Source organism: Pongo pygmaeus, chromosome 9, assembly GCF_028885625.2.
Source record: "Pongo pygmaeus isolate AG05252 chromosome 9, NHGRI_mPonPyg2-v2.0_pri, whole genome shotgun sequence".
NCBI classification, from domain to species: domain Eukaryota; kingdom Metazoa; phylum Chordata; class Mammalia; order Primates; family Hominidae; genus Pongo; species Pongo pygmaeus.
The window spans coordinates 114267818-114295249 of NC_072382.2; the positions used below are offsets into that span (position 1 = coordinate 114267818).

Sequence of the window (27432 nt, forward strand, 5' to 3'; positions counted from 1 at the left end):
TGAACTGACTAAGAAAGGCAGAAAGGGAATAGGAAGGTAGTTTCAGACAGAGGGAGTAAAAACCTGACCTATTAAAAGGATCTGAAATAGCCCAGTCTGGCTGAATGTGAACTCTCAATGGAACAACGGTGAGAGATGTGTCTGCGAGACCAGGTCAGCCATGATGAGGAGCTTAGGCTCTGTCTTGATATAAACTGAAAAAAGCTGTGGCTCCATGTTTCTTAGTTTCTGTATAGAGTTGCATTTGGAGAAGAGCAAGCCAACCAGCAAATAATAATTTGATTTAAATCTTTATTGAGATCTCTTAAAGAATGCTAAGAGGAATCCATTTCACCCACATACCACTTCTGAGAAATCCCCCCTTTTCCTCCCTAATTGTCTCACTTCCCACAGCTCCCAAATCCCAAACTGTTTCTCCAGCCCTACTCACTTGGTTTCCTTCTTCTCTCTTTTGCCCCCTGCCCCTCGCCCCTAGCCAATGCTGTATGAATCTAATGACTGAGTCAGCTTAAAACAACATTAACTCAGAGCTTAAAACATGAGCTTGATAAACCTTTCTCACCCTAGCAGCAATTCCTGATTTTACGTGTGTCCAACCAGCCTTGCAAGGGTTGAGTAGGCGGAGCATCTTTGCACTTGGACTTTCTTGAGGCTATCACATACCCTCCTGATGCTTCTACCGTGATCCAGGCAGGGTAGAAATAAAGGTGATCTGAGAAGACCTAACCCGAAAGAAACAAAAATCAGAGCCCAGATCCCCCAGCTGAGCCATTAAACCAAAGGGGCTGGGAAGAGACAGTAAATACAGACATGAGGCCATTGGATAGAAATGGGAAATGACATGAAAACAAAAACCACTTCAAAATGAAAAAGGTGGAGCCAGGAAAATTTCCCTGTACTGAAGAGGGTAGCACCAGAATTTTTCCAAGGCAACTGCAGCCTCATGACCTGTGATGGAGGGAAAGAAGGCTGGTGATGGTAGCCAGCCAGCCTGCTGAGTGGCCCGTGTTGCACATTTCAATTCCTGCAGACAGAGAAACAAGGAGAGAGAGAAAAGAAGGGGAAAGGAGGTGAAAGAAGGGAAGGGAGGAAGGGAAGAGGGAAGCCGAAGCAGAAGCAGGAATAGAAACCAGAAAAGAGAGAGGCAGCATGTCATTCCGGATTCTACCACAGCTCCATCACAAACTGAGTTTGGGGGACTCTCTCCAAGGGTCCTAACTCCTGATTTTTATCTCTAATAGGTTTTAGTAGGAACAGTTGTGGAATGTTTTTTTCCTTTTTAAAAAATCCAAGCAGATTTTATGCTTTTAATAAGCTTTGCTGTTCCTGAACCACTGTGGATAAACCATGATCCCAGAAGCCAGTTCCAGTTCTTAGTAGACAGGCAGGAAGTGTTCAGTGAGAGATACTCCCCAAGCACCTCTGAGTCCAGAGTTGTCTTGTAGAAATCCCAGGCTGGGCAGCCTTAGGGATGTGTGCAACAGACAACCTGAAGGCCAGAACAATCATGAGAGGGTGTGGAGCACACCCCACCAGCCATCCAGCTATCTCTAGGAGCCAGATCCCAAACTGCTGAAGGTAATATTGGTCCTGGATGTGAAAGGATGTTTACTAAGACATGTGTACCCCAACTTCTCAGGCCTTAAGCCAGCCTGAGCTGCTGTGTGTGTATGTGTGTGTGCACATGTGAGTGTGTACATACACACACCCTAATATACCCTCATCTGGGATTAGCAACTGGAACCTAGCCTGATAATGTACACACATGGGTGAATCTAGACACCAATGTGGCCTGAGTTATCTGAATAACTGGTCTAGGCTTTCCCACTAGCTCTATGGGCCCTGCTGACAGACCCTGAAAGAGCTAGGCTAGCCAGGACATTTCCTGGACCCCAGTCTCTAAGAGCATGGCAACATTGCCAAGTGGTTAAATGGAAATAACTTCTCATAAGAGTATTCTGTTTTTTTTAAAAAATTTATTTCCATAGGTTTTTGGGGGACAGGTGGTGTTTGGTTACATAAGTAAGTTCTTTAGTGGTGATCTGTGCAATATTGGTGCACCCATCACCCGAGCAGTATACGCTGCACCCAATTTGTAGTCTTTTATCTCTCATCCCCTTCCCACCCTTTCCCCCTGAGTCCTCGAAGCCCAGTGTGTCATTCTTATGCTTTTGCATGCTTATAGCTTAGCTCCCACATATGAGTGAGAATATACTATGTTTGGTTTTCCATTCCTGAGTTACTTCACTTAGACTAACAGTCTACAATCCCATCCAGGTTGCTGCGAATGCCATTGATTCATTCCTTTTTATGGCTGAGTAGTATTTCATCATTCATATATATGTATATATATATATATACACACACACACATATATACGTACATATACATATATACACATATACCCATATATACCCATATATACATATATATACACACACACATATCTATACACAAACACACACCAGTTTCTTTATTCATTCCTTGATAGATAGGCATTTGGGTTGGTTTCACATTTTTGCCATTACGAATTGTGTTGCTATGAACAAGCATGTACAAGTGTCTTTTTTGTATAGTGACTTCTTTTTCTCTGGGTAGATACCCAGCAGTGGGATTTCTGGATCAAATGGTAGTTCTACTTTTAGTTCTTTAAGGAATCTCCACACTGTTTTCCATAGTGGTTGTACTAGTTTACCTTCCCACCAGCAGTGTACAAATGTTCCCTGATCACTGCATCCATGCCAACATCTACCATTTTTTGATTTTTTGATGATGGCCATTCTTTTTTATTTTTGAGATGGAGTCTCACTCTGTCGCCCAGGCTGGAGGGCAGTGGTGCGATCTTGGCTCACTGCAAGCTCCGCCTCCCAGGTTTATGCCATTCTCCTGCCTCAGCCTCCTGAGTAGCTGGGACTACAGGCGTCTGCCACCATGCCCGGCTAATTTTTGTATTTTTAGTAGAGACGGGGTTTCACTGTGTTAGCCAGGATGGTCTTGATCTCCTGACCTCGTGATCCACCCGCCTTGGCCTCCCAAAGTGCGGGGATTATAGGCGTGAGCCACTGTGCCTGGCTGATAATGGCCATTCTTGAAGGAGTAAGGTGGTATTGCATTGTGGTTTTGATTTGCATTGCCCTGATCACTAGTGATGTGTGATTCTCAGAAGATATACAAATGGCCAACAAACATATCAAGAAGAGTATTCTATAAGCTCAGCAGGAAGGCTTTGATAAATAGCTTGGGGGTAAAGGGTGAGGCCTCCCAAGGGACAAACTTGATCAACAATAAATAGCTGCTAAATCGCCTTTTAGAGAAGGTGGGTCCAATGAAACCCAGGGCTCTTGTTTTAGTGAGGGGGGCTTGAGTGTTGGGGGGTAAGAGCAAATTGCTCAGAGAAGCTGAGAGCTGGCAGTACTTTTTTCTTCCTCTGCCTCTCCCTGTCTGGAGTTTAAGCACTCTCTTATGGCTTTGGGTTGCCTTGGCCACCTTCTCTGATGGCATTTATATGAACACATTGCATTTATTGAGAAGGCCAACTTTTGTTCTATCTCCTTTCAGGGGGCTTCCCCTCTCCCACCACCTCCACAAAGGGCTCATGAATGCAAGCCCCAACACCAGCCAGTTTCTTGGCCCTCTCCCCAAGCCCTTGCTGTTGGTGGTCTCCTCGCCTGTTCTTGGCCTCCCTGTCCCAGGCTGGGTCTTGGCTCCTGGTTCACTGAGAGCTAGACTTTGCCAGCTCCCATTCTTTTTGATTTGGGTTACCCCTACTCTTCCTGAGTTTTTAAGCTTTGGATTCTTGAAGTTTTATGCTCTGACTACTCTTTGGGTTTTGGGAAGCCTCTGTTGTTTCAGATGAGAGGACTCCACCATGGCTATGAATCATGGAACCTTCTAGAAATAACCCCTTCTCGGTCCTGTTGGGCCTTATACTTTATACTGGGATGTGCAGATCTGAGCATGGGAAAAATTGGGCTGTAGAAGCAAGGCATTTTTTTGGGTGAGAAGATCCTTTAAACTTGCTGGCAAAGGGTTGAAACGCACCTCCACATTCGAGCTCAGAGATAACCCTGTGAAGAAGTCATAGTTATCACTGACTGAACACCTACAATAGTCAATTCTTGTTATTTGCAGGAGTTGTGTTCTGTAATGTTTCTGCTAATGTTGAATTAGCCAATAATGAACCATTGTTTCTAGGGGAAGTGCAGACCTGTGAGCCTCTGGTCACATGTTCCTCAACCAATCCATACATAACCTTGTCTTGTGTGTGTTTCTGTTTAAAGTCACCTTATTTGATATGCATTGTTGATTCGTTAACATTGAACTCACGGCCAATAGCACTAGAACTCACGCCTGAGTGAAGTTTACCTAACATACACATATTCTCCCTAAGGCACCTCACAGCCTTCTTGCACATAGGAATTCTAGAAAGTGCTTTAGCATTACACTTGGTGGCCATTTTACATAGTAGAATGACCAAAAAAAAAAAAAAAAAGTACTAAATAGACCATGAAAAAGATACTTGTTAGGTGAGCATGGTAGTTCACATCTGTAACCCCAGCACTTTGGAGAGTTGAGGTGGGTGGATTTGTTTGAGCCCAGGACTTCGGGACCAGCCTGGACAACACAGTGAGACTTTGTTTCTACAAAAAATTAAACAATTAGCAAGGTGTGGTGGTGCACGCCTATAGTTCTAGTTATTCAGGATGCTGAGGTGGGAGGATGGCTTGAGCCCAGGAGGTCAAGGCTGCAGTGAACCATGATTGTGCCACCACTGTACTCTAGCCTGGATGACAGAACAAGAACCTGTCTCAAAAATAAAAAAGGACATTTGTTTACAGTATGAGAGCTGAAATGAGAAGGCAGAGCATCCCCTTGCTCTCTCTCACCTGGGAATGTGTACATCAGGCTTTTCAAAATTGTCACTGCTCTGTGCATGCTTGCAAATGACTATAAAAAGTGCCTCGGACATTGATTTTGGGGTTATACATAAATTTAAGCGAGGAGGTGAATTTGCAAATATGGAATTGGTGAGTAATGAGGATTGATTTTATGTGCCAGGCGATGCCGGGGAGGTGAGAACCGATGCGACCCGTATTCTGCAGCTGTTCTTGGAACTTCTGCATCTGACCCTCCTTTGGGGCTTACTAGAATCCGAGGCCAGAGGGAAGCTTTCTGCCTTCCCAGTCTGTGTTCCAAAGGAACCATTTCCAGGGGTTCAACTCCTCTGAGGGTAGAGGAGTCACCCACCTTCAGCAGGACTCACCTTTGTACTTAAGGTGCAGAACACCAGCAGCAGCTCTGTTTGTACTGTACAAAGAACAGCCTCTTGTAATTTGGTTCTTTTTGAACAGTTGCTAATAATTTTGCACTCAATTTCCATTTAAATGGAAACATTAACCTCTGGAGCCTGGAAAGGAGCCTAGAAGGGGCTCATAAGTATAGCTCTTATCTCCATGGCTCAGAGTGTCCCAGGAGTCAATCCAAACATACTTCTAAATCACTCTCAATAGATGAGGGGTTCAATCCTGTTTTGAAAGACCTTTGCCCTCCCTCCCAGTACAAAGTTCACTTTCTTGTTTACTCATCTGATTCAATGTCTGGAAGTTCTTCCTTAAGTCTAACCTGAAGTTTTCTTCTGGAACATAAGCCTTCTTTTTCCTGGATCACGTGCAGAAGACATTGGAAACCTACCTCCTGAGCTGATAGTGAAGCTCCTAACAAGTTGGGCAAGTGACCCCAGGTGGAGGCTGGAACAAAGCCCAGGGATCATCGAAAATAGTATTTTGTCAACCAGCAACAAGAAGAATCCAAATGATCCCACATGAGTCACAAAACATTTTCACAGATATTATTCTGTTTTATTTTTGTAATTCCTCTATGAAAAAGGTAGGCCACTTACCTGATTCTACAGATGAGGAAACTGGGGAATAGAGTTAACCTACATCAATTACAAACTGGCAGGGCTGGGGCCCCAGAGCCCCTAGCCTGCACTCTGCAATGATTATGAAATGCTGAGAGCTGGTCAGCTTCTATGTCAAGAAATTAGTGATATTGATGATGTAACCTAGAATTCAGTCACTGGGTATCCCTAAATCCTCCAACTTCCTACTCTAAGATATCAATCAAAATTGGTCTTCACTGCCCCCTCATATGTGGCAGAGAACCCATGCTCCTCCCAGTCTTTGTCCTGGGTGGCCTGCACCCTAAGACCTTGAATGACTTTTTTAAAAAAAATTATTGGTTCTCGCCTTGCATTTTGTCTCCTGTGTTGGATCTCCCTGTTTCGCAGATATTATCTTCACTTATGGAGAGGACAAGCAGGGGTCTACAGATGTGATGTGACACCTGCTTGCTGCATGTGGTTGGGTAGCTAGGATGCTGCACAAATGTACTGTTGGGAGGGTGGAAATTCAGCCATGCACTGTTTGCCAGATCAGGAACTATGAGGTGCTGCATCCAACCAGAATATTCTCTTATTTACCTGTGCAAAGGGGTGTCTTCTATTTGCACAAAGACAGCTTATAGGCTAGAGGTAGCCCTCAGGAACATGTTTGAGGTCACACATCCAGAAAGTCTGTAGCCAGAGTGGAAAACCAGGTCAGCTTCCATCATCTGGTCTCATGTGCCCTTCTTTCTCCTAGTGCTCAGCTCCTGGAATGGGAGAGGGAGACATGGGGGTGGAGGGGAGAGGGGAAGAGCTGCCTCCCTGTTCTCAATTTTCCAATCACCCTCTTCAGCCTACTTATCTTCTGTTTCCAATAATGAAGCAATCTCTTTGGTCAGCACCCCCCACCCCCATTCTTTTCTACCACTTGCAGTATGAGTTCTAAAAATAGCAATAATTAGACAAGTCTGCCCATCATTCCAGGTCTTTCTTATCTTTGTTTAAATTCTGTTGGTTTTATCTCCTATAATTTCTGACTGATCTGGAGGAGCCTGAGCAGTGTGCAGTGATACGTGTGCAGACTATGATTAAGTGTGGGTATGTGTGTGTGTGCATGTGTTCACATATGTACGCGTGCTTATATGTGTACATGCATGTATGTTTGCATTGTGCACATGTGCAATGTGTTTGTGTGCCTGTGTGTATGTGTATCCCTATGTGTGTGGATGTGTATCTATATATATATCTGTGTGTAGTGGGCATGTGTGTGTGGTACATTTACATGTATGTAGTGGGTTTTGCGATCAGGAGGAGGCAGAAAGGAGTGTGGACCCATTATCTGTTGTTATGCATCAGTTGTCCCTCTCAGGATCCTTGACACACAGGGACCCTCTCCTGGATGTTGGTGACCCAGTCAGGTACTTTCTGTTTGCTCCTCCAGATTCTCTCTCCAGCCTTCTCAGCTCCACTCTCTTTCCTGGGGCTGACTTGATGGATGACAGCAATGGTTCCTTGCATTCTAGATTTCTGTCAAGTTTGGCCAAGGAGGAGCGCAGGTGGTCAGCTGGAGGAAAAGGGGCATGTAGGGTCAGGGCATTTATTCCCCTGGGCTCTTTCCTGCAGACTTGCCTTGGGCTGGTGGTCTTCCTTGGTCACTGCCCCTCTCAAGGAAGCCTTCTCTGCAAGCTTATTTCTTTTGGGTTCTGGTCACTGCCCCTTCCTTTATTCCTCTGGATTGATGCATTCTCCCTTTCCCCCCATGCCCTGCCTATATTTCTGTAAACAGTCTTTCATTAAAGCCTCCTCAAGTAGTCCTGATTTGAGTGTGCTATGTGTTTTCTGTTGGAATCCTGACTGATACAAAATTCTCTTGGTCACTGCCATTGGCTAGTTAGATTGTAACCCTAGTTACAATCTAGGCTACTTAGATAGTTAGACCCATACAGTGGTCTCCATTTGTCTCTGTCCTTCAATATCTGCGTCTGGCCTCTACCTCTGTGGAGGAAAAGGTTGGGCAATAAGCTTTACTATTTCTTCGGCTGAGCTATTTGGCACAGGCTGCTGCTTCTCTGACCAGTGGAGCTGCCATTCTGCTGGGAAGGAGGGCATCCTCTCTCTCCTGCCTGTTGCAAGTATTTCCTCACCTATTTTTCCTAAAGCGTACATCCACTGGATCAGTCAGATGGATTAAGAAGATTTTTTACTCAGGAATCAAGTGTTATTACCCTGGTCAATTGTCTACTTCCCTCATTTCCACACTTAGAGCAAAGCCTTGCTGCCAAGCTCTCTGGGATCTTCCACACTGATGCTGCTGGGCCTTCGGTGGATTTCCAGCCTTAACCACAATGTTACTCCTTTCCTCCCTATTTTCTTTTAATCCTTTCTTCCTCTGATATACTGCTTCCAATTATTTTTCTCCCTAGACATTACCTCTTCCTAAAGAAAGAGCAAAGCCCATGTTCATTTAGCACTTCCTTTTCTCTGGGTAGGTTTCAGTCTTGGTATTGTAGGGGAAGAAAAGCTTTTTCTATACCCTCTGATGTCCTGTACCTGGGGATGGGCAAATTAAACTGACAAAAGACAGATCAGCAAGAGAAAAGAAAGAGCTTATTTATGCACACAAAATATGTACACATGGACACTCAGTGATGAGTACTCAGTGATGTGTAACTCAAAGGGATGGTCAGAATTTGGAGCTTATATACCTAATTTAGGAGAAAGGGTAGGGAGAGCAAAGGCTTCTATGAGAAGGACAAATAAGTTTCTTTAGGAAAGACAAATGGGTTTTTGGGAGAATAAATACGAGGTAAAGTTTAAGATAATGTTTGTTTATGCAGGTGTGAGTGGTCTTTCTGTCTTCTTTACGGCCATACAACTCCCCCAGAGAGGAGATTTATGGTAGATTTATTCTTGGTTTCTCTCCTGGGAATAGACTTGCCCCAAAGAGGGAATTTATGGCAGTTCTCCTTTCTCAGAAGTATCTCTGTTGAGTCAGATAAGGGAAGCTCTGAGAAGTCTTCTTTCTGTATCTGTTGAATCTCAAATATCTTCAGCTTAAAATAATGTTGATGCCAAGTCTGGGATTCTGAGTGAGTCCACACAGTGTACTCTGCAGGTTAGTAGATTTTCCCTTTGGCCTGCTGTCTACCGGCTGTATATGGGAAGAATGGACCCTGGCCTCAGTAGCTATTGGTTCCACAGGTAGATGGGGAAGGAAGGGTGAATTCCGGGCCCACGAATGGGAGTAATGTGGTTTGGTGGAGGTGTTGGGAGAAGAAGGTCCATTTTGAATAATGGCTTGTTCTTCCCTGCTAATGTCTTCTAAGTTAAACATGTCTCCCTACAATAGGGATTAACTTCCTTCCACAACCGTCACTTGGGAAATTATATTCTTCTTAGCAACTTAATTTCATCTTTATTTCTTGTGAAAATTTTCCTCCTCCTGTTTTGCATTACATGGCAAAACTCCTTTATATTTCATGATAATTAAGGGTATTGTTTCTAAATCCCTTCTTCCAAATTCTAAGGTGGAGAAATCCATTTTACTCCACCGTAAGGGCCAGAGGGCAGAGGGCCTCTGAAGTGAGAACACTTTTGTGATGGTCAATTTTATGTGTCAACTTGACTAGGCTCAGTTGTGTAGTCAAACACCAGTCTAGATATTGCTGTGAGGGAAGTTTTCAGATGTGAGTAACATTTAAATCAGCAGACTTTGAATAAAGCAGATTATCTTCCGCAATGTGGGTGGCTGTCATCTCATCAGTTGACAGGCCTTAAGAGCAAAGACAGGCTTCTGGAAGAGGAAGCAATTTGGTCTCAAGATTGCAACACAGAAACCCTTCCTGAAGTTCCAATCTGCTGCTGCCTGGAGGAATTCAGGCTCAGGCTGCAACATCAGCTTTTATCTATGTCTTCAGGCTGCTAACCAGCCCTACAACTTTGGACTTTATAGCCACCAGAATTGTGTGAGTCAATTCCTTAAAATAAATCTCTCTCTATAGCTACATCCTATTGGTCTGTTTCTCTGGAGAACACGGACTAATACCCTCTTACTCTCCATTGCCTTCCTCAAAAGAACTCACAGGGTGTGTGTTTCTGCCAAGTCACTTGTCCTAGGAATAGAGAGCTTCGGTTAAGTCTCAGGAGCCCGGGAGAAGAGAAGGGGATAAAGTGGGCAGGTATGTGTGGATGAATTCATAACTAAACTTCACACTTCTAAAGATATAACAATGGTTACCCAAGTAACTTGGAATACCTGGAGGACAGAGCCACACCCTGTGTATCCTGTCTTGACTTTCAGGAGCCCTCAAATCAGAGTGAGTGTTGGTAGGGGAGAAAATGAGTGAAAGCAGCAAAGATTGGTGAAGCGTCTGGAGCTGGCTGGAGGCTCCGAGGGGAGGCATAGCAGAACGCTCAGGGCCTTTCCTTACTGGGAAGAGTGCGACAGAGAGGAGCCCTGCAACTGTTGCTGACCGCAATCAGAAGTGATGAGCAATCTGGGAAAGAGCATTGGAGAGGGAGCTAGCAGTCTGGGTTCCTCACCCAGTCCTCACATGACATTTGGATCTTTTCTGTCTCTCTCTCTCTGCAGGGGCTTGCACAGCTCTGCACACCCAGCAGACACTGACAACTGCTACCCAGCTCCAGCTACTTGGAACATGGGAATAGAAACTCTTGATTTGTGCTTTCTTGCATTATCACAGACCAAAGGAACTCAATGCAATTTTTTTAAAAAACCATCTGATTTAGCGAATCCCAAGTGACAGTCATCAGTTAGCCCTCCTCAGTTGGGATAAGGCCTTACTAGGTTCTGGTCAGAGAACAAATGAGACCCAGAGGAGAGAGAAGGTTTATAGTATGGCAGTTTGCCCACATCTGCAGCCTGGAAGGAGTTAGGAAAATTCAGCAGGCTGGGAAGATGTTGAGACTATCGATTTGTGCAGAGAGTTAACAAAATGCTGTGCATACTTTATTATTAATGATGACTTTTTCACAAGTTCATGCCTCATTTTGGTGCATCCTCTTATGTCCTGCTTTCTTCTGCACTCAGTGTGGAAGTCAATGGGGGTGTGGTTCCAAAGGAATGAAAGAGAGGATCAAATTAGCTTGAGACACAGCTCTTTGGTTGGCTGAGGCTAAGCCAGAACTAAAAAAAGGGTGCTTTCCTTGGTCTAATCCTAACAAATCCACACTAACATTTTGTTACCAGTGGAGGGTGTCCAGATTCTTGGCATCTTGAACAAAGAATTGGGCAAAACACACAAAGCAAGGAAAGAATGAAGCAACAAAAGCAGAGATTTATTGAAAATGAAAGTATGCTCCTCAGGGTGGGAGTGGGCCTGAGCATAGGGGCTCAAGAGCCCCGTTACAGATTTTTTGGGGGTTTAAAAACCCTCTGTAGGTTTCCATTGGTTACTTGGTGTATGCCCTATGTAAATGAAGAAGATATTTCCTGTCATAGCTGAAGTGTTTCCATTTGATTTAGTTCTAAGAAATGCTTAGGTTTCCTGCCTTCCAGACCCTATTCTCCTTCCTTGATTTGATAGAGGATTTGTTCCTCTTTAGGAATTCACCCATGTACATCGAGCACCTAGAACAGTGTCAGGCACATGGAAAATGCTCAATAAATGTTTGCTGAAGTAATGTCCAAGGTCTAGTAAGGAGTGCAGGAGGAGGCATGGGGAAGATGTGTGACTTGCTCCTGTGTGTACCTTGGCCGGGTCTCTGAACTTTCTCAATCTCGTTTTCCTCTTCTGTGGGTGTGATGAGAATGACTAGCATCTAAATGCTAGTCATGAAAGATGAGAATGATGATGAGAATGAGAGCATCTAAACTACAGAACTCAATCCATAGTAATTCTACTTTCTTTCCCTTTTCTTGGGAAGAGGGTAGAACACTAACTGATATCAAAATTGACTTCAAACAAGCTGTTACCCTGTCTACACCATAAAATGTAAGCATCAGTAAATGTTAAATGAAATGCATGAAGGAAAAAATGAATAGGTGAGAAAGGGGCCTTATAAATCTTGTAATGCGGGAGTTTGAAAATATTTTTCTTTTAAAGCAGGAGAAGTCCCTTATGAAACAAAAGCTCACATGGAAGCCCAGGATATAAAACTAACAAAACCACATCCTGTTGTGATTGAAGTGGGTGGGGGTGGGGCGGGGGAATGGCCCTGGGGCATTTTCAGTTCTGCGGTCTCTTTTTAGGGCTTACCTCCCCCTGCCCAACTCCACCGCCCCCCCACCATCACACCCTCTCTGGCCTTGGGCTGTGGTTTGCTAGTAAATATTTAACAACTGGCTCTGGGGTTGGGGAGCCCTGATTTGTCGCATGTTCAGATTTCCGTGGTGTGAGTATTTCCACTGCTTTAAGCTACTGATGTGGTGGTAAGACTGAAGGTAGAGTTGGGACTGCTGCTCAGAATTATATGCACCATTATACAGTTATTTCACCAAACCTACAATTGCTGTAAACAACCTCAAGGGTATTAAGAATTTGATGTAGTAAATTAATTGAGTGGTAAATTCTGAATACTTATTACCTTTGTTTTTAATATAATTTAAGTTTATATGCCTGTAATTTAATTTTTTATAATGACTTCAATTAAGAACAGGAGAGGAAAATTTTCAAAAATTGAGCAACTGGCTTTTAGGAGCTAGTATCAGCTGGGTCCAGCATACCACTGCCTCTGGGACATCTCTTTTGAAACCTTGGGTTCCAAAGAATACGCTTTGAATGATTGATGTATAACTCTTAACATTAGAAGGTAAGAAAAATGACAGGTTATGACTTTATGAGGGTCATAGAACTAGTAGTTACTTTACTCTAGAGCTAGACATTATTTCTTTTCCTGTGGTAGAGAACCTACTCTTCTTGCCTTCTGAGACATGCAATTAAACTATATCTCACAACTCCTCTTCCATCTAGGTAAACCACTTGGCTGAACTCTGGCAAATGGGTTTTGACTATAAATGATGTGTACCACTTCTAGACTTGTCTAGTTACAAAACATCTTGTGTGATCCTCTGTGCTCTTTCCTGATCCCCAGCCATGTGGAAGAAGCCAAGTGAAGGGCTATGGGGACCTAGAAGACAGAGTTGTCACACAATGGAAGAATTGCAGATCTCTGAGTCACATTTGGACAAGAACCTACTAGGACAGGTGCCTGAACAAGAACACTGGACATTGTGTGAGTGAGAAACAAACTTCTATTGTGTTAAGCCACCGAGATTTTGGGTTGGTTTTTATAGTAGCTGGTGTTGCTTACACTGACTAATACATCTTGAAAGTAAATGATGCAAAATAATTCTACTTATTCACAGGGGGTGGTATTTATAAGGGAAAAGAATAATAGGGTGGTGTCAATGTTGGGTCCTGATAAGTAAGCAACAACAAGGAAGGGGCCTCAGGTAGGGAAGAACAATGTTCTGAGAGACTGTTCATCACAAACAACCTGCTAGCCCCACATCCTGTTCTCAAATACTTTGCTCAGCATGTAGCCCCAGCAGCATGACTTGTCTGCATGTAGACCCTCCAGCATGACCCTATAAAATTTCCCTCCAGCCACTGCCTCTTGGCAGACAGTCCCTTCTCTGCTGTGCTGCCCACTGCTTTCTTACAACATTTTCTTTGTACTTTCTCTAATAAATCTGCCTTTCTTTACCCTCAACTGTCTTGAAAAATTATTTTGCTGTTCATGATGCCAGCCCCAGCCAGTTGACCAACAAGAGTCAGTGGTAGGGGGAGGAATTAAGTCATCCAAAGGATGAAAAACTCTATGGAGTGTAATGAAAGAGCACAGGAGAGCAATCTAGCAGACTAATGAGTCTGGGGGATCTTGCATGAAACGACTGTGGGTGAGAATAATAACGATGATATTAACACAGATGATTGTAGTGGTCAGGACTCTTCAGGCACAAGTAACAGACACCAATTTGAGCCAGCTTATGCTTGGAAAAGGAACCTTATTTTAGATACACAGGAGCATCTCATGGAGGCCAACGGCAGGAACACAGCTTCTGAAGGGTCTGGAATCAGAACCTGGGAATCACAGGGACCCTGCCATTGTTTCTTGTCTCCATCTTCACGTCTGCTTTGTTGCAGACCACCTTGTCAGTGACCACCTCCTGCCCCATAGTGAGTGAAAGGTGGCTATCTCCTAGCTCCTAGATTCACTGTTAAAAGCTTAGCCAGCCACAGACTGAACTGCATCTCTCTTTGGCCTATTTCCACACATACCAAATTAGCTCTCTTTAGATCATAATTCCAGAGTCCATAAAGAGAGACTCTAGTTGGTCTAGCTTGGTCAGGTGTCCACCCTGGTCTAATGTGCTATGACCAGAAGGTCAAGTGTATACAGTATGAACATGGCTGAAAGGGGCCTTCCCTCTAGACAGAGGGAGCCAATTCCCCAAGAAAGTGAGGTCATTGTTGACTCAAGGTGGCTCCTGAATATTTCTGTAGGCAGAAACATCCCATCAGGAAGAGGGAGGAAGGGGCGGGGCTGTATATGCACAATTCTTCTCCCAAACCCACCCACCAGTCAGGTAACTGACTCCATCTCCTTGTGGAGGGGTCAGGGATAGAGGAGAGAAGGTCAGAGTGTTACTCTGGAGAGCTTCCTCCATCCAGAGGGAACCATCATGAGTGGGATAGATGGGTTCAACCTGCTATCAATAATGTTTAGAAAGTGTCAACCACAGTCCTGACACAGAGTGAACAGTCAGTGTAGGTCAGATCCCTTTCTCTCCCTGCCCCACCCCAAACATTCTCTCTTCTTATCACTTGATTTCTTGCCACTGACAGTGATAGTGCCACATGGAGCCATATTGAAACCTGAGGTGAAAGGGAAAATAAATGACAGTAATCTGGTCCTGTCTTGATTTTGTTCTTCATAAAGTACTTGCATTGATTTTGACTCTTAAAATATTGTATTAACATATTCTTTGCCTTGATTACTGAGTATTTGGCACCCTCTTACATTTTGTGCCCAAGTCAAGTGCCTTGCTCACTTCAGCCTGGTACCAGCCCCACTTGTCAGAGGCAGTTGAAAAGTACCCCAGGATACATTTCCTTCCATAACAACCAGCCCTTCCTGACTCTCTGATTTAAGGTTTAAATTAATATGGTTTTGAAAAATAAATTTTTTTTTTCACTTATGTGTACAGGTGATGCAGGATATTTCCCTGACCCCTTTGCAAGACTTGTGACAGGGTCTTGCAAACTTGTGACACTTGTGACACCTTGTGTACTTAGCCTGCAGTATTCAACTCCTCGTGGGAGGGAGTGCATAAGTGAACAAGGTGGGAACTGGAGTGCACAAGCACTGGAACCAGCAGGCCACTTCCACACTGGCAGGGGTGAACTCCACTCACCCAGACACACTGTGTTCCACCCCTCGTGGGAGGGAGCATGCAGATGAGCAGGTGCAGGAGCTTGGGAGAGTGTTTTCGGGCACTGGCAGGAGCAAACTCTGTGCTGGCCCAGCAGCAGCATCTAGTGGGGTGTTCATGACCCCAAAGTCCCCAGAGGGCATGTTATAGTGCTCTTTTAGCTCTGCCATCCATGGACAGCTTGAGTGTTAACAGCTCAGTTGGCCCTTTTGTATTTGCACACTTGGCTTCTGAGCTCTTCCAATGTCCAGGAAAAATGAGGATGCACAAACGAATTGAAGGATGGTAAATGTGGGGGATTTTATTGCTGATGAAAGTGGCTTTCAGCTAGAAGGGGAGCTGAAAAGGGGGTGGGGCGGGAAGGAAATCTTCTCCTGAATTCCAGCCATCTTCAGCCAGATTCTTCTCCACAGTTATGCCATCAAGCTGTCCCTCTGCAGTCAAGCTGCTTCTCTCTAATATCCAGCCATAGTCCCCAATGTCCAGCTGCTTCTCCTCTGCCAGCTGAGTCTGAGGTTTTTATAGGCACAGGTTGAGGGACGGGGTGGGCCATGGGTGGTTTAGGAAAAGGCAACATTCGAGCAAGAAAACAGGGATGTCAGTTCTCACTTTGGGCCATAGTTTCAGGCTTGAGGGTGGGGTTTTGTTGGGGATCTGCCCTTTTCTGCCTAGAATTTCTCTGCCTCCTGTCCTTATCACATGCACAGTGTCACTGAAGTCATCCAAGAAACTAGTAATAGATGTTGCTTCTATGAGGGAAAATGGCAATGAGAGGGAGGAAGGGATACGTTTTGCCTTAGAAATGTATTTCTAATTTTTTAAGGAAAGCCTAATTAAGATGATTTCTTCACTACAAAAGCAATACTTGTTCACTATAAAAAATTAGAAAATACAGATAAAGCAGGAAACAGAAACTATAAACTGTAGGGGAGAAAACATAATTTCTTTTCTTTATCTTTTTCGGTTCTAAGTTGAGCTACTCTCCTGAAAACAAAAGTCAGACTAACAAAAGAAAAACAAGCAGAAGTTTATTAACATGTGCTGTACCCATCACACAGAAGAGGCCTCAGTTCAAAACTCTTTTTCCTTCTCAAGGCAGTGGCTTTAGAGGCCTTGCTTAAATAGTATTTTAACAGAGCCGTAAATTCTATTCAATGACAAGACAAAGAGGAGAGTATCTTCAGGCTTCCAAAAGGCAGGAAAATGTGGGAAGGTAGATTTACGGTAAGAGTAAAGTCAGCTCCCAGATCCTCTGACGGCTGCTGTCTCTGAGCTCTGCTTCTGAGCTGATAAGCAAATGTAGGGAAGGGGCCTACCTGTGGGTGGGGAAGGCAGAGAGGAGGAGCAAAGCATGCCCTGCATTTCAACCTTTTTTAGCTCAACAGTCTTCAGCATTTTAGAGAGAAATATTTTGGTTTCCTTCAAAACATTAATAACTCACCATTCCACTAATACATACCTTAGTGTTTATCTTTTTTATTCATATATGTAGATTTTACAAAAATAGTATGGTTTTGAATAATATTTGCGGTCTTCTTTTTCCATTTAAAATACATTGCGTATCAATGACTAAGTTAGTAAATACTTCTCTACATCATTATTTTTAGGGGTTCACATTTTGACTGTGTCACACTATTTGACCAACTCCTTATTGCTGGACATTGAATCTTTTTCCCAGTTTTCATGATTATAAACAGTGCTGAGCCAAACATCCTAGCTGTGTAATCTTTTGGCACGTGTCTAATCGCTTCCCTAGGATGAATTCCTAGAACAGGACTTGCTGGGTCCAAGCGAATGCACTCACGTAGAGGTTTTTCTAAAAAATACTTACTGCCAAGGTACCCTCTAAAAAGCCTGTGCTGGTTTATACTTTCACAGTGTGTATGAGTCCCATTGTCAGTCAATTTAAAGCCCAAACCGGAGGCCTGAGCAGAAAGCGAGGCAGATACAACTAAATCTATACAACCTAAACATGACTGTAATACTCTCATCTTATGGTAAAATGAGTGGCATCTTTAAAGGTGCCTGTACTGGAATACTGGAAAGGGTACAGAGAAGGATTTCAGACAAAGTTTGAGACAAGCTGGAAACCCACAAGTAAAGTTACAAGAAAGATGATCTTCTCTTTCTTTCTCATAATAGCAGTGAGCTCTGATCCACTAGGGGGGACAAAGAGCCCCTTCCCCACTTATCCCAACTCTCATCACTGTCTAAGCTTTTTCTAGATTTCTAACCCTTTTTTCAAGTTTTAGACGTTCAATTCCCTTGGCTCCCTTAAGGAGCATTTAGACAATGAGAATCATCAAATGGTAATAATCTTTTTGTGAGGGTTGAGGAAGACATTTCTTTTTAGGTTTGCTATCTGCTACTTTTCCTAAGTCTCAGGTATATACATCCCACAAATTATCATCATCATTATTGCCAAGAAGCCTCCTGCTGATGAAGCACCCTTTCGGATGGCTTTCCTTTCTTCTCAAAGACTCCTGGGAGGTAGCTTGCTTTTTGTCCCTTTTCAATAGCTGCCACAGCTGATTTTACATCTTGGGGGTTTCCTTCTCTAAGTAGAGGATATTTAAAAATTCTAATTATTGTTGTGATTATCTTACCTTGGCGGTTAAGACGAGCAAAGTGAAGATGTTTCACTTTGTGCATTCTATGCAAGGAGATCTTTTCTGTAGACGTTTTTTCCCCCTTGGGAAAAGACAGAAGTGAAGGCCTTTCCATTGTTCAAGGTTCAAATAATGGCTCCACATGTACCGTGAGCTCAAAACAATATTCTGTGGCTCATGTGACCCAACAGATGAATGTTTTGGTCTACTGAGCATCCCAAGAAGTAAAATAATAGTTGGAGTTTGAGGAAGGGGCATAGAAAAAGCCCAGACCCAGGTCATGTGCTTGGGTGGCTAGACTCATCTGGTGTTAGTCTTGTCTAAACTTGTCAGAATGAACACGTGGGATCAAGTGCTTCTCTGGTCCCCATCGGCCTCTTATATCAGGTCAGTGTGAGTCTTTTATTTACTCAGGGGCCCAGAATAGACAGTATAGCCTGGGAGACTGGTGCCTTTTCCATCTTACTTTTTGGTCCATCTGTGCAATAAATGGACTTTTTAAATTGCTTCACGTCTTCACGTTTCAGAGTGTTCAGCTCAGATAAACCACTGGAGTGGATCAAGAGACTGTAAATGATTGACATGAGTCCACTGAAGTCATCCTCCACCCAGTACCCTCTAAGGTGATCTCAGGAGGAGGATGTGGTCTTTCTGGCTCCCTGTTTCCTTACTCTTTCTGAAACATATAAATGTTTCTCACTTTCAGACATTTTTTTTTTTTGAGACAGAGTCTCGTTCTGTCCCCAGGCTGGAGTGCAGTGGCATGATCTCAGCTCACTGTAACCTCTGACTCCCTGGTTCAAGTGATTCTCCTGCCTCAGCCTCCTGAGTAGCTGGGACTACAGGCATGTGCCACCACACCCAGCTAATTTTTGTATTTTTAGTAGAGATGGGGTTTCACCACGTTGACCAGGATGGTCTCCATCTACTTTAAGATATTTAAAAACCACTAGTTAACAGAAAGAAAGAAGCTGTGTAATAAAATTAGCAAACATGTGCCAGGTGAGATGAGGCAATTACCTGAAGCTCTCATGTGATCTGCCTAGAAATGTGGATGGGGCTGACCTGTTGTTCAGAATCCCTCCTTAGAATCCCTTCCTAGACACCAAGAGGAAGAAGCTCTAGCTCCATTTATTACCAAGTCTCTGGGGTTGGAGCCCCTCAACTCCTCCCCTCTCCTAGGCCAGGAGTCCCTCCCCTTTCTCTCAGAGCCCCGGAGACCCATTTAGGCAGAGCATCAGGTATACATCATTCTCCAGGGAAGAATGAGAGACAGGGGATGGGTGTCTTTTTCCTAGTACTTGGAAAGCAGTAAGTGAGTGGATAGAATTTCTCTACTTTAATTCATTCTCCTAAGCCTTTGACATTAGATACTCCACTTATGGAAGCTAACATCTAGTTTTAGATGGTACCTGATAATGTAAAAAAATTTTATGTTGAGCTATTTTAAGTTTAATATGTCCATATTTCATGATGCTCCATAAAGAGCACCATGCCTGAGAGTTGTTTAGCCATAAAGAACAAGTTTGAGTAATGCTGAAACAGGTCATATGGATGCTGCTTAATTCAAGTGAGGCATTTACATCTTGGAAATATGGTAGATTCATGTGAAGGTATGTACACATCTTCCACTTGCCTCAAAACAAAGCATAAGCTAAGCAGAGGGATGAGCCATTCAATACCCTGGCCCCTCTTCTTCTTGACCTTCTTGTGTCCAGCCATGTTTTTTTCTGTGGTCCTCCTCATTCCTATGACCATACTCTGTCTTGCAGGCAATAGAAACTACACCACTTTGCAAATCTCAATTTCAAACATCATTTTCCAACCTTCCAATTGTTCTACCTTTCTTGCCCTGATACCTCCTCTTTTACAAATCTTTGCCTTCTTGGAGACCCTTAATCCTTTGACCCCACTCATTCCTCATTTTCCACCAGCACCTGCTTAGCTTTACTTCCTTCCTAGTCCAGCTCAAATTCTATAGTTTTTCATTACAATTCCTTAAGAAATACCTTCAGTTTCTGTGCTCTTCTCTCCTTTCATTAAACTTTTGTCTTGCAAAACTCCTGTTGGGCTTCTAAGTGTAACTTCCTTCTCCATGCCTGTTCCTGAGCAGCCGAACACTAATGGAGAAAGCCACAAAACAAAGTTTTTTTTAAAAGAAATTAATTCATGACGACACATTTCAGTTGGGGACTCATAGCTGCCTGGCAACTCTACTGTGTTCTAATAGACTTATTCTTCACTTCCCAACATAATCATTTCACATCTTTTCCTCCCTCTTCAAATTCCACATTCCCTTATCAGCACTCATTCTCCATGGGTGACCTCAATCCTTTCTGAAGAAATAGAAGCTACTGGATGCTAATTCCCTATTGATCCTACAAATCCACCTGCATCAGCAACAATTTCCTCCTTCTCTCTTATTATTATGGAGAGAGGATTTCTTCCCTATTAAAAGTCAATTCTCAGATGCTCTGGTTCTGCCTCCTTCTACATTCTTAAAGATCGTATTTCTTGGTTATCCCCTGTCTCTACTGTGTCATTAATTTCTTCCACTCTACTGAATCATTTGCATCATAGAAACATGTTCTAGCATCTCCTCACTTATGAAACATCAAGAACATAGTAACCTTCCCTCAACCCTGTGCAATTCACCCAGTGTTTCCTTTCTTTTTCTTTTCTTTTTTTTTTTTTTGGTGGGTAGGGGAGGGAGTTGTTTGTCTTGGTCTCATACCTCATATTTACAACTCAATTCATTCCCATCTGGCTGCTTCCACACTCTACTGAAACTGCTTTTCTAAAGGTCACTGATGACTTTCCAGTGGCCAAATCAGTCCTCCTCTTGACTTCTCAGCAGAATTTGACACTGTTGTTTATATTTCCTTCTTGAAACATGAAACTCTTTGTGGATGCTGTGACTTCTTGGCTCCTGTGTTTGTTTTCTTTTTCTGCCCCCTGATCCACTTCTAGTTTTCTTTGCTGCGTTCTCCTCCTCCAAATGCTGGACTTCCTTGAGGCTAAATCATGAGACCTCCTTTCCCTTCTCTACATTCTCTTTCTAGGTATTCTCATTCCCGTGACTTTAAAATGCCACGTAGGTACTGACAATTGTCAGATTTGTCTCTCCAGCCCAGCCCTATCATCTGAACTCCAGACTTCCATATACAAATATCTACTTCACATCTCCTCTGGAATGTCCCACTGACATCTTGAGTTAATACATCCAAAAGAGAACTCTTCACTCCCACCTCTTCACTCAAAACCTCTCTTGCCTTGCCTGCTGTGTCTCAATAAATGTCACTGCCACTCATCCAATTACCTAAATTAGAACTCTAGAAATTGTTCTTGATTCTTTCCTTTCTCTAACTCCTACCTTTCTAATCCAACAGCAAATTCTGTCAATTATACCTCCAAAATAGATTCTGCATTCATTTCCCATTTTCTACTGCCTTCCCCAAACCACGCTGCCATCACTTTCCAACAGAATGATTGAAATACTTTTCTAACTAGGCTTCCTGTTTCAACTTTACCCCTTGTATTCCCCAAACAGCAATAGAAATGACCTTCCTAAAATATCTGTTAGATCATGCCACCTACTTGTATAAAATCCTTTAATGCAGTGTGAGTAAACCCAGCTCTTTCCCCTGCCTAACACAATACTATGCCATCTGTCCTTACTTTCACCCCTTTAGGAATGGGTTCCCAATTCTGTTTGTTCCAGTGAATCTGACTTTATTTAAACACTCTGTAGATTCTTCCTCCTCTGGGTGTGGCCTACTGCTCCAGATGATCAGCCTGAAATGATCCTCCATGGTTTCTTTCCAATGAGAGCTTCTCACAGAGGCCTTCTCTAACTATAGTACCTAAAGAACATACTCTCTTTCCGTTATCTACCTTAGTCTTTTATTTCTTTGTTTCATTAGCGTAATGCAGAAGGGTTTTTTTGGTTGGTTGTTTTCTATAATCTTTACTAGAATTTACATTATATGAGGACAGGGTCATGTCTTCTGTGTTTTCATTGTGTCCCTCTGGGATAGTGCCTAACTTTCAGGAATGTAATTGTAGAATGTATGGATGAATAAATAATGAATGTTAAATAAAGATATTTATTATAACACCCAGCCTATTCAATAGACTTAATGGATCTTAGTTTACCTTCTCCTCAGTTCATGTGCCCCTCCTCCTTTCTGGGATATAACAGGGTAACCCATTATGAAACTAAACAGTTTAAACAAACTATTTCTGTGCAACATGAGTGACCAGTTAAGGTTCTTATTTTTTAGGATTGGTCTTGCCTTCTTCAAATTTGACAGTCACTGCAGAGTGGACAACAGGGTTTAATAAAGAAACAAGGGCTATGAAGAGAAGAGCCCAGGAGTGAATCCCTGCAATCCTACTCCTGAGCTGCGCAACCTTGGGCAAGACATAGCCCTCTCTGATCCTCCGTTTTTTTTTTTTTTCATTTGTAAAATGTGGAGAGTGATATCTCTTTTGTCTACTTCAAAGGGTTATAGTGGCAACTAGGTGGGATAATGTAAGTAAGAGACCTTGTCAAATTGTAAAGTGTTGAACTAATGATTTCCAAGAGTTTCACCAAACTCTTCTTGTCAGGAAGTCAACCATGACTTTCAGATCCCTCCAAGGAATGATTTAAAGGTGACTTTCTATAGTGCTTGACCTCTACTAGGCTGGGGCTAGTTTAAGTCCTGTGATCTCTTCCCACCCCACCTCCAGATCCTACTTGTACCTTTCCCATAGAGAACATGTCAGCTGCTCTTTCTCCATAAGGCACAGTTCTGTCTGGTGGGACAGATAACATGTGGGGCTCACCAGCCATTGCTGCAGAACCAATGGATGATATTTCCTGTTTGAGTCGGTCTAGGCTGATGGTCTGGAGCAGCCCCTGCTGTTCAGCACGCCCCTGCCACCCACAGGCCCTGCTAGAGGGGAACTGGAGCTGTGAAAACATAGCTCCCACTTCCATCAGCCTTGCCCTTTGTGGTAGCTGAACAGACATTCCAGCTGGCTTGGCTACTACCAATCTTAGCTTCCACGAGAAGAGAGTCTTTCGGCTCTTACAGAGCCCACTGCTCAGGAGTGAGCTGGGTCACGATGCTGTACAAAGCGGTTTCCCCAGCTCCCCAGTTTGGGAGTGTTTGGCCCCAGGGTACATTCTGGTGATCTCACCTGTAGGTTTTCAGACAGCTTCATGGCCAGGGGTGTCCCCCAGGGTTCAGGACTTGGCTTATGCCATCTTTCTGCTTTTAGTCCCACCCTGTCCTCCTCTCTCCTCTCTTGTCTTTCTCTGTTTTAACCTTCTGACCCCCAGAAGGTGGGGATTGTTAATGGGTCCTCTTATTCACGAGTCTCCACATTCTGTCTTATAGATTACTGCAGCGGCTGCTCAGGGCAGGTGTTGAGTGCCAGGAAGGTTGTGTCTCCCAGGTGGGGCAAGAGCTCTTTGCTGCCCACACTGTGATGCAGTCGTGCCCCTATGTTCTCTCAGCTGAAGCCTCTTCTGTGTTATCCAAGAGACCAATTTTATATTCCTTATCCCAGCACTCAAGGTCCTTCTTAACGTGGCTCTAAGTGTTCTCTCTAGGCTTTCTTCCTCCCATGCCCCAAGTTCCTGCTGGGGCCTCTCTGCTCTACTCTGTTCACTAGATACATTTTCTTTCCCTGCTTCAGTCTTCCCACACTCCAACGCTTACTCAAATGTTTCTTCATTGATTTGACCTACGCTGCTCTCTCATCGCTCTCAAGGCCAAGTGTCTCTCATCTACACAGCACAGAGTGGCATCTTCTTTGCTGTTTTGCTTTATTATCCTTGTGTTCCTTGTGTATTATGTTTCTTTCTTTCCTATTAGATTTTAGGCTCCTGAAGGTTGGGATGGTATCTTTCCTTAGTGGTCAGGAGCATATTTTGAGACCAAGACAAATTTGAGTGGAAATTGCATCTCTTCCTCTTATCAGTTATGTCATCTTTAGCAAGTTACTTAAATTCTCTGGGCCTCTGTTTCTTTATACAATGGAGATGATAATAGACCTTACCTTTTAAGGTAAAAAAACGAGAAAGGAAGAGATAATATATGTAATGTATTTAGCACAATACCTGGCATATAATAAGTGTTCAATAAATGATAGTTATTTTTTTAAAGTCTTCTTTATCCCAAAGCACCCATCCCAGAGCCAAGTATATAGTTGATGCTTATCCAACAATTGTGGATTATCTAGCAATCTATATAGATTAGTTCATACCAAGGGTTAAGAAGGAAGGAGCAGAACCATGAACAGGCTTGCCTAGGGTGCCATACAGTGTAGCTGATGTCAGTGCCCAGGTCTAAGAATGCTCATGAGCTGTGGAATAGGTCAGTTATCCCTGGTTTGGCCTGGAGGAGGGTCTGGCATCTACTTCAGGCCTCTGCTGTCCTAGTTCCTGGTTCTAGGAGGACTATATTGTAACTGCATCCATTAATTGTAGCCATTTTACACCTACATAAGATGATCCCCTAAGATACCAAATTATGCCATCTCCTTGTCTTAAAAACGATCACAGGGCCAGGCGCAGTGGCTCATGCCTGTAATCCCAACATTTTGGGAGGCTGAGGCAGGAGGATTACCTGAGGTCAGGAGTTTGAGACCAGCCTGGCCAACATGGTGAAACCCCGTCTCTACTAAAAATACAAAAAATTAGCCGGGCATGGTGGCAGGTGCCTGTAATCCCACCTACTTGGGAGGCTGAGGCAGAAGAATCACTTGAACCCAGGAGGCAGAGGATGCAGTGAGCCGAGATTATGCCATTGCACTCCAGCCTGGGCAATGAGAGTGAAACTCCATCTCAAAACAAACAAACAAAAATGACCACAGCATGAGGCCTCAGGACAATGGAGAGCTGACCCTTTTCTTACCTCAGTGTGCACCGTCTGTCTCTGTGGGTGTCCTCATAGCTCCCAGGACCGTGCCATGCTAGTAGCAGCTTCAGTCCCTCTGGGCCCAGCTGTAGAGGTGCCCTTGGGTCAGGGTACTGCAGACGGAACTCAGAAAACTTTGCAAAAGCAGGGGGGAAGAGGGGGCTGGCAGCTTCTGGGAGAGAGGGAGTCGGAGCCTGACAAATGGAGATATCTTGTGTAAGATCAGCAAAAGAGGAGACACAGACACTTGACCTGGTTTGGAATTATTGCAAATCTATCAGGCTCTGTGCAAATTGAGACCATAATTCAGATTGTTCATATCATCACCAGCATCCCCATTTCCATTAAGCCCTGCTGTTCATCTCTCCTGGGCCTGGCTCCGTCCAGCAGCTAATTGAAGGGGTCAAGCTAGCACTAAATCAACAATCCAGTCCGGAGAGGTCAGCCCCCACCCCAGTCCTTCCAACTCAGAGGCTGTGGTTAACCTTGAACGGAATCTTATCTCCTCCTCAGCCTCAGGAGAAGCTTCAGTGGAAAGATGCTTGTTAACAGCGCGTGGTGGAAAGGGTACTGGACTGGAGGCTGGAAGAAGTGGGTTTGAACCCCAACTCTGCATCTCACTAGCTCTGTGACCTTGGGCAAGTTATAGAAACTGCTGAAACCTTGGGTTTCTCATCTGTAAAATGAGAAAGATAAAGGGCATACCTGCTCTATCTACCTCAAAGTGTGGTATTAGGCAAATGCTGAAACATAGGCAAAGATGCTTTGAGGTTTATAGAACACCATGCAAATGTGGGTGCTTGTGGGTGCTTACCTACATGGCCTCCAGGGGTTGTGCCCAGTGAATACCTAGCATCTGTCCAACTTCTGTTCAGGCTGGCCTTGTCTCAGGTTTGAGGCTCTGTCTCCCTGTGGATCATATCCCCTCAAGTAGGAGACTCAGAGAAACAGCATCAGGTACCAATAGGGCTGGCAGCAAATGCTGCCAGGCTGAGCTCTGGGACCTCTCCCCTGGCCCTGCTCAGATGGAAAGGGAAGCAGAAAAGGACTTTTACTGAGCACCTACTTGACAGGCTCCTCACTGGCCATTCTTCCTGCACTCATACATTCTCCTTACAAAATACTTCAGGTAGCTATCATCATCTCCAGCTTTCAGAGGAAGAAAGTCAGTCATAAAGAAATTAACTCACTTGCCCACGGTCACCTAGTCAGTGAGTGGTGGGTCTGAATTGGATTCATTCTGTCTGCCTCAAAGCCTACCTCTTCCGACCTCACCTGCTGACTCTCAACAGACCTTTCTGTACTTTGTCCTGGGGCAGTCAGGGCCAGGGACCAAGTGGTCACCCTCAGGGAGCAGGACTCCTTGCCACAGAGGCAGGGGAATGCTAAGCACAGGTGAGGATTTTCGCCTCCTTTGGAGACTGAGGGCAGCAAGGCATCCTGGGGATTGCCCTGCACCTGTCAGCTCAGGTCTTGGTCCTGCCTGGGGTCAGCCCCCCGTGCCTACCCTCTCCCACCTCAGCCCCCTATCTGTGGGTGCACCCATCTTGTTCCCCCTGCACACAGCCTAACTGGGCTCTGACCCATCAGGAGCTAGGTGCAGGGCACTGTGCTCCAGCCCTTGTCCTCTAGCCCCGGGCCACAGGGTGTGTCCCCATCACTCACCAGGGAGCCAGTGCCAGCCTCATGGCCTCAGAGCAACACAAACCACCCACTGTGGCTGGGGTTCCTTTCCCAGGCCAGGATAATCATTTCAATGGAATGTTTTAAAGAGTCCTTTTCTAAATTAAACTAATAAATTGGATAGTAGCCGAGAGGGAAGAAAGGTCTCTGCTTAACATTGAAATAGAGATTAACCAGAAGGGGGAAAATAATGTCCCGAGAGGTTATCAGGAGGCGATTTGAATCCTGTTCCCCTGTGGATGGAGTCATCTGAAATCTAGCTAGGTCTGCCTGCTGTGAGGACCTCAGATGCTAAGGGGAAAATGAAGTCAGCTGCCACAGATGCCCCAACTCCCAGCTATGAGAAAAACTCTGGAAGGTGGACTTCATTTTCCATGTTTTATTCAAGACTTTTTTTTCCAGGTATGTCTCGTGCTCACGCTCTGAGATACCACAAAAGTATCCAAACCCAGCCTGCGACAATCACCCTGGTTCCTACCACCTCCCTTGCTGAGGAAGGTCCTTTGACTCTTCTTCCAGAGGGAAAGAAGAATAAATCAGAATCCAAATGGCTATGGAAAGGGCCCTCTCCACCCTTTCAGCTGGGACGGGTCATGGCCTTGTTCAGTGCCCACTGTGGGGGCTCTGGTTCCAGGACTGACTCAGGGCTGCTTCAGCTTCTATCTGGCCATCTGACCGGGGTGGCATTCCAGGGGAAGTGACATAGCCTCCTGCCACTAGCCGGGAAAGGCCATCAGGTGAACAGCTGCCTCTGGTTGTCTGAGACACCTCATTAAGGTGGCATTGGCAGCTACCTACAGAGGCACAATTTGAGATGTAGCTTACCCTGGTCTTGCCTCTGCCCATCCAGGCTGCTAGCTGCTTCCTCTGCTCCTGGGGAGTTGGCCCCAGCCCACTAGGACCTCCTCTCAGCTTAATGTTCTCCTCCAGTTCCCTTTCCATGTGCTG

General features: G+C 44.3%; 1 long non-coding RNA gene across 1 annotated transcript; it reads right to left on the reverse strand.

Moving 5' to 3' along the window:
- Nucleotides 1–5836: 5836 nt before the first annotated feature.
- On the reverse strand, nt 5837–27432 carry LOC129007841 (uncharacterized). Its single transcript, XR_008492402.2, has 4 exons — nt 27310–27432; nt 24799–24995; nt 19900–20010; nt 5837–7448 (listed from the first exon to the last, which is right to left on the reverse strand). It is a non-coding gene; the product is annotated as an uncharacterized LOC129007841 (long non-coding RNA).